This window comes from Galeopterus variegatus, unplaced genomic scaffold (genome assembly GCF_000696425.1).
Source record: "Galeopterus variegatus unplaced genomic scaffold, G_variegatus-3.0.2 Scaffold9388, whole genome shotgun sequence".
NCBI classification, from domain to species: domain Eukaryota; kingdom Metazoa; phylum Chordata; class Mammalia; order Dermoptera; family Cynocephalidae; genus Galeopterus; species Galeopterus variegatus.
In genome coordinates this window covers 4,788-16,048 of record NW_007735499.1, presented here as the reverse complement: position 1 = coordinate 16,048, position 11,261 = coordinate 4,788, and the positions used below count along the sequence as shown (strand labels likewise).

General features: G+C 42.6%; 1 pseudogene; it reads right to left on the bottom strand.

Annotated features, from left to right (window-relative positions):
- Positions 1 to 9,212: 9,212 nt before the first annotated feature.
- On the bottom strand, positions 9,213 to 10,167 carry LOC103609246 (annotated as a pseudogene).
- Between the last annotated feature and the right edge of the window lie 1,094 nt (positions 10,168 to 11,261).

The window sequence follows — 11,261 nt, the reverse complement described above, 5'->3', positions numbered from 1 at the left end:
GTGTATATTTAAATCCTTAATCCATTTTGAGTTGATTTTAGTATATGGTGAGAGGTATGGATCTAGTTTCAATCTCCTGCATATGGATATCCAGTTATCACAGCAGCCTTTGCTGAAAAGGCAGTCCCAACCCCAGTGAATAGGCTTGATGCCTTTGTCGAAGATCAAATGGCAGTAAGAGCGTGGGTTGATTTCTGGGTGCTCTATTCTATTGCGTTGATCAGTGTCTCTGTTTTTATACCAGTACCATGCTGTTTTGGTTATTATAGCTTTGTAGAATAGTTTAAAGTTAGGTACTTTTTCCTCCCCTTCTGGAATACCCATGATTCGGATATTTGAGCGCTTAAGGTTGTCTAATATCTCTCTCAGATTTTCTTCAATATCTTTGATACTTTTTTCTTTTTTCTTGTCTGCTTGTATTATTCCAAAGAGCCCATCTTCAAGAACCGAGGTTCTCTCTTCAACTTCCGTTATCCTGCTGGTTAAACTCTCCATTGTGTTTTTTATTTCGCTGAATAACTTCTTCAGTTCGGCAAGTTCTGCTACGTTTTTTTTTATGACAGTGATTTCTTTGTACATTTCCTCTTTCAGGTCCTGTATGTTTTTCCTGGTTTCATCATGTTGTCTAGCTGTGTTTTCTTGTATCTCGTTCAGTCTCTTTAGGATTAACACTCGAAATTCCCTGTCATTCATTTCAAGGGCTTCTTGTTCTATAGGATCTAGAGTTTGAGATTTATTGACTTTTGGTGGTGTATTTTCTTGGTTTTTTGCATTTAGGGTATCTCTTTTTGGGTGTTTGTTCATTTTGGCAGGGATTTTCTCTCGATTCTTGGACCTCCGATTCAATTCTCATAAGAAGTGTTTTCTGCCCTTCGCTATCAGGGCTTTTTCACACTCTGTGAACACTAGATGGGGCTATTGAACCTTGCAAATGGTTCCCACAGGGTGTGTAATTATTGTTCTTTCTTTCTTTATTTATTTCTGAGACTCTGCCTCCTTTTGCCGGACCCCTCCCCACTCTGTTCTCAGAACCGGGCTGAGGCATGTCTTCTACAAACCTTGTCTTTCAGTTGAGACATCAAAGTTGTGCCCTGCCTCACCCTGCCCAGCAGGTGTCCAGTCTCTCCCACTGCCGGAAGTGAACTCCTCGGGGGAGGGTCCCTCAGCACACAGTTCCTCTTTGACTCCCCCCAGCACGGGTCAGCCGTCCGGGAGAGCTCTCCAGTAACTTCAATGTAGCTCCAGAGCACTCCGGGCTCCCCTCTCCCCACCAGAAATCAGTTAGGGATTCTTCCAAACTGAGGTCCCCAGAGATGGAATCTGCCTCCTGGAAGCAGGGAGTTAACCTGGGGCCGATGCCCAGGGTGTGGTGGAGAGACGATCTGTGCAGGCTCCTCTTCCCTGCCCTCCCGACGCTGGCCAGGGGCTCCCCAAGCTACCAGCCCCATCAGATATCCGCGGGGAGAGTGGGATTGTAGGCTGGTCCACAGGCCCTGGGGTGCCCCGCATCGAGGTAAACAAATGGCATGTCTCAGTGAGGAGCCACACCAAGCAGAGATGGCTGGCCTGCCTGCACTAAGCCGGCCGTCTCCGCCCCCACCAAAGAAAATGGAGGCAGGTCTGTTGTGGGCACCTAGCCTGGTGTGGTAGGCGGGAGCCAGGCAGGCGGGGAGCATTCGGGCTTCGCCACGCAAGTGAAGCTGGGCTGGGGGTGACTCACAGAGCTCGCAGAGTTGGGCCGGTCCGGCGCCTTCCACTCCGCTTCTGTGTCATCTCAGCTGATTTACTTGGCCTTTGTTGTCTCGGGCTGCTCGCTCGAACCCGCAGCAGGGCTTGGGTGCTCTCAGGAGTCTTCTTTTGTGTCGGCCCTAAAACCTCGAACCTGTTATTGCTTGTTTGTCCTTCACCCTCAGGATCCAATTACTAGTAGGTGGGCAGCCTAGAGTACAGAGCCACCAGGCTATTCATCTTCCACATGGATACCGATTGTTGGGGCCAGACCAAGGAATCATTAATAGCTTAATGAAAATCCACTCAGGGTAAGTCGGAAGAGAACTCAGGTACTTCATTCCCAGGAAAGGGGAAAGACTAAATATCATCTCTTGTTTCCACCTAAAGTGACCAGATGAGCTCTTTCAGTTTTGAAAGTTGGGAAGTCCAAAGTCCAGAAAACTCATCTGGTGAGAGTCTCCTTTGGCAATGGCTTTAGAGCAATGCAGGGGTCTCACATGGCAGAAAATGGCGGAACAAAAATCCTTCAGGAGTTTTAAAGTTTCAGGATGTATGTTTAATTTTTTAATCCATTTTGTGTTGATTTTGATATATGCTGACATGTACTGGTCTAGTTTGATTCTTCTACATAAGGGTGTCCAATTTTTTCAGCATCATTTTCTAAAGAGGCAGTCTTTTCCCCAATGTATGTTCTTGGTGGCTTTGGTGTGGATCAGTTGGCTGTAGGTTTATGAATTGATTGCTGGGATCTCTATTTCATTCCATTGGTCTGTGTGTCTGCTTTTAAGCCAGTACCATGCTGTCTTTGTTACTATAGTTTTGTAGTACGATTTGAAGTCAGGTAGTGTTATGTTTCCTGCTTTATTACTTTTTTCTCAGGATTACTTTGGCTATTCAGGGTCTTTTGTTCCTCCATATGAATGTTAGCATTGCTTTTCCTATTTCTGCATGGCAAAAGAAACAATTAACAGAGCAAAAAGACAACCTACTGAGTGGGAGAAAATATTTTCACACTATGTATCTGACAAAGGATTAAGATCCAGAATATACCAGAACTCAAACAACAGTAAACAAAAAAGTAACCCAATTAAAATGGGCAATGGAGCTGAGTAGGCGTTTCTCAAAGGAGGATATATGAATGGCCAACAGACAGATGAAATAATGCTGAACATCATTCAGCATCCAGGAAATGCACATCAAAACTGCATTGAGATATCATTTCACTCCTGTCAGACTGGCTATTATCAAGATGACAGAGAACAACAAATGCTGATGATGATGTGAAGACAGGGGAACCCTCCTACACTGCTGGTGGGACTGTAAATTACTGCAGCCATTATGGAAAATGGTATGGAGTTTTCTCAAACAACTAAGATAGAACAGCCATATCATCCACTAACTCCACTTCTGGATATGATCCCAAAGGAATAGAATTCATCGTGTTGAAGGGGCATCTGCATTCCCCTGTTTATTGCAGCTCTATTTAGCCAAGAGTTGGGGCCAATCTCAATGTCCATTGATGGATGGCTGCACAAGGAAAATGTGGTATCTATACCCAACAGAATGCTACTCTACTATAAAAAAGAATAAAATACTTCTATTTGCAGCAAGATGGATGCACTTAGAGAAAATTTTGTTGAGTGAAGTAAGCCAGGCACAGAAAGAGAAATATCACATATCCTTACTTATAAGTGGAGCTAAAAAAGGAAAAGAAAAAATGAAATAAAAGAAAGATATAACAATCACAATAATACTTTGAACTTTCAAAAAGAGAGAACAGAACTCAGGTTACTAGAGCTGGGAAAGGGGAAGTTTTAGTGAGGGTTAAGGAGGAATTGGTAAAGGGCCAAGAAAAATGATTACATTGTGTAATGTTGAATATACTAATTATCCTGATTTGAGCATCACATATTGCACAGGGGTGTTAATATCCAACTCTGTACCCCACAGATGTGTACTTTCAAGTGTGTTACAATAAAAAAAAAAAACAATAAAAACCAGGAGAGAACAATGTCTCCCCAAATAGAGAATATCAATAAAAAGATGGAAATTATAAAAAGAAGCCAAATAGAAATTTCAGAGTACATCTTTCATTCTTCACTTATTAGTGTCTAATGCAATTTATTACACTTTCCCTTTAAAAAATAACCATAAATGGGATGATTTTGGGAAGGGGTCAAGATGGTGGAGTTGTCGGTTCCTGGTGGCGCTCTCTCCAACAGAGTGACCAATTTGTAGCTTTTCAGGAGCAGCGACAGAGGACCCAAAATCCGTTATGGAACGGACAGTATCACCCACCACAGGACCCCAGTTCAGGTCGCTCCCTGTTTTGGAGAGAAACTTTAGAGCTTTGGGGCCCACACAACCTGAGCCGGCCAGCCAAAGAAGGCAGGTGGGGCTGTGGTGGGACTTCTGGTGCAGGCTGTCCCATCTCTGTGAGCAAACTGAGAGATACGGGTTCCCAAGCCCTGAGCCAGACTAGCAGCTGAAGGCTGATGGGGTGATAATTTCAGGGCAGGCCATCCCATCTCCATGAATGGCCTGAGAGACATCCTAAGCCCCGAGTCAGACAAGCTGGTGAACGCAGGCAGGGCTGGACTTCCAGTGCAAGCCGTCCATCTCCGTGAGCAACCTGAGAGGCAGGGGTTCCCAAGCCCCAAGCCAGATGAGCTGGTGAAGGCTGATGGGGTGGGAATTTGGGCCCAGGCCATCCTGTCTCTGTGAGCATCCTGAGAGGCTCTGGGTTCCGAAGTCTTAAGCCAGACAAGCTGATGAACACAGGTGGGGCAGTACTTCCAGCCCAGGCCATGTGTTTCTGCAAGTGACTTGATGGGCTCTCAACTCCCACCCCACCCGACCTGCTGGTGAAGGCAGGTGGGGTGGGACTTCTGGTCCAGGCTAGTTTCTGCTGTCCAGAAACAGCCGACCATTCAGGATCCAAGACAGACATCAGGGTGACATGAGTGAACAGGGATACTCCTGGCTACAAAGACAAAACAACAAAGGAAAGAAACCAGAAATATGAAAAATCAAGAAAGTACATCACCACCAAAGGAAATGAATACCTTAACAACTGCTAGATCTTAATAGAACAGGAGGTCTTTGAAATGACAGACAAGGAATTTAGAGTAACTATTCTAAGGAAACTAAACAAGATAAAAGAAAACTTAGTGAAACAACACAATGAAATGAGAAAAACCATACAGGATCTGAAAGAAGAAATGGACAAAGAAATCAATGCCTTAAAAAAGAATGTAGCTGAACTTGTAGAGCTGAAGGATTCATTCAATGAAATAAAAAAAATGCAACAGAGTGTTTAACCAGCAGACTTGAACAAGCAGAAGAGAGAATTACTGACTTCAAAGACAGGCTGTTTGAATTATCACAGGCAGACCAGAAAAAAGAAAAAAGAATCAAAAACATTCAAGAAAATTTAAGACAGACAACTGACAACATTAAGCACTCAAATATCCGAATCAAGGGTATTCCAGAAGGGGAGGAAAAAGGAAATGGCATTGAAAACATACTCAATGAGATAACAGCAGAAAACTTCCCAGGTATATGGAAACTGAGAGACCCAGAGATTCAGGAAGCCCAAAGATCCCTGAACACATTCAACCCAAAAAGATCCTCTCCAAGACATGTGATTATCAAATGGACAAAAATCAAAGACAAAGAGAGAATCTTAAAAGCTGCAAAAGAGAAGCAGCAAGTCGCTTATAAGGGAGCTCCAATCCGAATAACATCAGACTGTTCTTCAGAAAATCTAAAAGCCAGAAAAGAATGGGATGATATATTCAAAATACTAGAGGACTAAAATTTCCAGCCAAGAATACTTTACCCAGCAAGGCTATCCTTCCAAAATGAAGGACAAATAGTATATTTCTCAGACAAACAAAACTGCAGGAGTTCACTACCACACGACCAGCCCTCCAAGAAATTTTCAAGGAAGTACTGGGTTTGATACCACAAAAACAACCATCACTACCACGAATACACAAGAAAGAACAATACCTACCAGCAAAACAAACATGCTAACAAAAGAGAGAAAAAATAGTTTATCTATCACCCCAAGAAAGCAAAATATACAGAAGACAAACAGAAAATGTGAAAGGAACAAAAGATGCTTAAGACATCTAAACAAAAATCAGTATAATGCTAGCAGTAAATCAACACCTTTCAATAAGAACTCTGAATGTAAAGGGACTAAATTCCCCATTCAAAAGACACAGACTGATTGACTGGATTCAAAAGATGGACCCAACGATATGCTGTCTCCGAGAGACTCACTTGACCTGTAAAGACACACATAGACTAAGAGTGAATGTATGGAAAAAGATATATCATGCAAGGAGAAATGAAAAATGAGTTGGAGTAGCTAGTCATATATCAGATAAAGTAGACTTTAAAGCAAAAACCATTAAAAGAGATAAAGATGGCATTTGTAAATTTCCTCCTTCATATTCTGGATTATTTTTGTTTCATTGTATTCTCTAGTTGAGTCTTCTCTTATTCCTTTGAGTTTTCTTAAGATCATTGCTCAGAATTTCGTTTCAGATATTTCCAGGTTTTGCTGATGTATAGGTGCGGTACTTCAGAATTTCCATATTCCTTTGGTAGTATCATATCTTCTTGTTTATCTGTAGTTCTAGTATTTTTTTATTGCTGTCTGGTCATTTGGCAGGACACTTGTTTCCTCTATTACTCTGGAGTGGACTCTGAGGGGAAAGACTTCCTCCTCTTCACTCTTCCAAAGCAAAGTAGCAATTGCAATAAAGAATACGGGTTGTGTGTAGGTGATATTACTTCATACTTGGAATGTTCTTCTTTATCGGACTCTTCTCAATAATAAGAATTTGGGCATTGAATGGAGAGCCCCTTTGGTGATCTGGCCATCATATCACATGGCCCTTTTCCCTACCATGATATGATAGTTTTACTGTTTAAACAAACCCTTCCTCAATGATGATCAAATAGCAGTGATAAATTATAGTACTTTTTCAGTTGTGATTAGAAGTCTTAATTCTACAAACAATACATGTCCACAAGTTCAAATATTACAGATGTTTACAAACTAAAAAGCAAGTGTTAAGTCCTTCTTACCTATTCCATTGTCACCTCAAGAATTAACCATTTTTAATAGATAGTTTTCTTTATGGGTATGTAATCTCACCTAGGTATTACATATGTATACACATTTCATATAATTTTTACCTTAATTGGTTTATTCTTAAGTATTTTATTTTGCAACTTGCTATTCATTCATAATGACTTTTTTTTTTTTTTTGTCTTTTTCGTCACCGGTAAGGGGATCGCAACACTTGGCTTGGTGTCGTCCGCACCATGCTCAGCCAGTGAGTGCACAGGCCAGTCCCATATAGGATCCGAACCCATGGCAGGAGCGTCGCTGCACTCCCAGTGCTGCACTCTCCCGAGTGTGCCACGGGGCCGGCCCCATAATGGCTTTTGAGGTCAGTGATAGAAATCTATCTCATTATTTGTACCCATTACATATAGCTCTTTTCTAATTTTCTATGGAACTATTGAAGAATTATCGATTGACCTATTTTCCTATCATTCCTTATTATCCATTCTCCTATTGATGAGCATTGAGATTCTCATCTTTCTTCGTTTTGCCATTACAAACAATGCTGCAATGAGGGCCTGTGTACATATATCTTGATACACTTGGTATAGTATTATTACAGGCTGCATACTAGAAATAGATACTTTGATGCATAAGGAATAATCAGTAATTTCCAAATATGCAGCTTTTCACATAAAGACTAAGTTTTTTCTAGGGGTGCTTATGAAACTGCAGATTCACAAGCCCCCAATGAGGCCTACTGATTTATATCAAAGGGAATGTGGTAGGAATACAATAAATGATGAAAATATGAAGAAATAAAATATAGTAAGACCTAAAATTACAGAAAGAAGAATAGAGAATAAAGGATAAATACAAAAATGAACAAAAAAGTTGTCGGGCCTTAAAAACCAACGCCACCTTAAGTGACATAACAGGTGGCGCCATTATGGGCCCACAAGGGCATATTAACATGGCAGCCTAAGACAGCACCGGGAGGAAGTAGGGTGGGGGTGTCTGCGGGAACCTTGCCTAAGCCCTTATTGGCAAAATACGTGCTTCTGTGCTCGTGAAAGGCATTGAGACAGGATACATGCCCTTGACCTTTAAGCTGAATATGAAAACCTCCCCTCCCTATCTGCCTATAAAAGCCAGTGCTTGTATGGTAATAAACGGAACTGCTTTGACAGAACCCCCGCCACATCTGAGTGTCCTTTAATTGGGCTGTTTGGGGGGCCGGCAGTGTGCTCACCTCTCTTCATGGCTCTCTTTCCCTGTCTCCTTCCAAAGGGGACAGGAGGGAAAGAGGAATCCCGGGCTGTTTACTTGCCCACTGAAAGGAACGAGGCTAGTGCTGTACAGGTCGGCTGGCGGCAGACCCGACAAAAAGTCTTTGCCTATAGCCCTGGACAACTCTTTACATTCCAGAGAAGCCCAATATGCTTCTGCCTGGTTCTGTACCCTCTTAGCTATATCTGCCTTTGATGTCCACATATGGATTTTGACTATCTCTTCAAAAGATACTTAGTATAATTCTAAGTACACAAATAAATTTTTCCCTGAAAGCAGACAGATTGCTGAATGGCAGTGATGGTGATAATAGGGGACTGTCTGTGAGTAATGGAAGCTGAGAGAGGGTTCAAGAGACATGGGTACTTGTGAGAGACAAATAATATATGATCAGGGAAGGGACTTAGGATAAACTCACCTCCCGCAAACACTCCCCCCCTCCACTGACCTGATCATAAGTACAATTTTTTGTTGAACTATGTCACTTAGCTTATCAAGGCTAAGAGTTGGGCTTTTGTTCCCTACAGTCAACAACATGCTGTTGCTAAAGATATAGGGGAATGAAGACATGTAACTCCTGCATAACTGATGGGCCAGACACATTCCTTCCTTTGGTGGAAGTTTTGATTTCACAGGAGTCCCAATATCCCTTTTCATCTCTCCCTCCCTCCTTCCCATCTGTCCCTCGCTCCAGCTCTTTCTCACTCAAATCGTAAGTCACTGTTGTGGCTTTCAATGAGCTTGAAAAATGGATAACAGAAGTCTGATTAAACAAGGATACTAGTAGGATCCAAAGTTATTAAACAAGTATCAATTAGTTTCCAGAAATTTTGTGGAAATCAAATCTCTTCGATAGTTCTTAGAAGGAGTGAAAAAGATGTGGTTGCCCAGAGAAGAGGCAGATGGGAGAAGAGGGAATATTTGAAAACTAGAAGCAAAGATGTAGGTAGACCTTCCATTAATTCTCGAATCACACTAAAGCATGTGTGATGGAATGGATACAACCCAAGATCCATGAGGTGTATGGGTTATTCCTGTTGACTTATGAGAGCTTATTGTGCCTATCTGGAACCACCAGAAACAGGGTCCAAAGGAGCAGAGATACTCACAAACATGACCGACCTTCAGGGTAGGATTTCCTCCTGCCCACCAGCTTCCCCAGACCCCTCTTCATGTCTTTGTTTCTCAGATTGTAGATAAAAGTGTTTAGCATGGAGGTCAAAACTGTGTAGACAATTGCCATCACCTGGTCTCTAACAGTGTAGCTGGACCAGGGATGTAAATATTCATAGAAGAGGCTTCCATAAAACAGTGTTACCATGGTAATGTGGGAACCACAAGTGGAGAAGGCTTTGCGTTTACCAGCAGCTGAGGGAATCTTGAAAACTGTGAAGAGGATTCTTATGTAAGAGAAAGTGATACATAGAAAGGGGTCACCAGAACAACAGATCCTTCTGTCATTATCACAATTTAATTGACCAATGTGGAGGAGCAGGACAGTCTCAGCAGAGGGTTGATGTCACAGACAAAATGGTGGATAACACTGGAGTCACAGAAGGTGAGAAGATTCAGTAGAAGTGTGTGCAGGAGTGAGTGGAGGTGAGGAAATGTTCAGGAGAAGGCCACCAGCAGGACACAGCAACGGTGGCTCATGGTGGTGATGTAGTGGAAGGGGTCACAGATGGCCACATAGCGGTCAAAGGCCATGACTTCCAGAAGGAAGCTGGCACTGTTGCCCAAAGCATAGACAAAATACATCTGTGTCAGACACCCAGCATAGGAGATGGTTTTCTTTTCTGACAGAAAGTTCACCAGCATCTTGGGGACAATGGTTGTTGTGAAGCAAATGTCAGTGAAAGACAGGAAACTCAGGAAGAAATACATGGGGGTCTGGAGCTGGGGGTCGGAGCGGATGGCCAGGATGATGAGCAAGTTCACTGTTATAGTTACCAGGTACATGGTGAAGAAGAGGACAAGAGCAACTTTTGGTCATCAGGTCAGAAGGTGAGTCCCAGGAGGATGAACTCAGAGACACTGCTAGTTTGGTTGAGTCTTTCCATGGTCATGGTGCCAGCTAAAATGGAGAAGATCCTACCATTTATTATAACAGGATCTTCCAAAAGTTCGTGAAAGATTGTATAATCTTTTCATTCTATTTTTTCATGAAGTTTTGGAAGTACCTATTTTATGTTCCAGAATTGTAATCCGAAAGAAACCAGCAAGCCGATGCTTCTTCCTACTTCCCTTTATTCCTATACGGTCATTATTAGTTACCATGTTGCCAGCTTACCAGCCTCGTAGTTCTTGCTGCTGTCTTCCCCTTCCTACTATAATACTTCATGAGCTTGCTTTGATCATGGCATGGGCTTGGGACAGAGAATTTTCTTTGAAGAACAGAGTTGAACATTTAGGATTCAGCTTAATATTAAATCTTAAAACAATTATTTACTGAGCACAGAGTTCATAAAAAACACTCTTCTAGGGGTAGGGATACAACTATGAATAATGCTGAGAAAGGCCTACCTTTGCAGATATTGCATTCCAATAGGTCAATCAATCTGGATCTTTCTGTCTGGCTGTCTGTCTATCTTCTACCTATTTATCAGGTAGTTCTTCATATTATGAAGAAAAATAAAGCCACATTAATGGGCTGGCCCGGTGGCGCACTGCTACAGTGTGCCACTTGGGAAGTGTGGCGGTGCTCCCACCGAGGGTTCAGATCCCACATACAGACCGGCCGCTCACTGGCTGAGCGAGGTGCAGGGGCAACACCAAGGGTTGCGATCCCATTGCCGGTCCCGGTCCGGTGCAGGCACGACACTGAGGGTTGCAATCCGTTGCCGGTCACAAAAAAAGAGACAAAAAGGAAAAAAAAAATTAGATATGACAGGGGGAAAGTAATCTTTAGAATTTTAGTAAATCCAGGTTGTCTTATTTTTCTCTGTACCAAATCAAATTTACACTAATGTCATGCTAAGCTTTGTCTTTGAACCGTCTAGCTGAAAAAGGAGACTTAATAAAATATTCAATAGTGAAATCAAAGGAATAATGAATCTGGGCCAAGAAAGTTTCACTTTGGGGCCGGCCCGGTGGCGCACTGCGCTAGTGCGCCGCTTGGGAAGCGCGGCAGCGCTCCCGCCGAGGGTTCAGATCC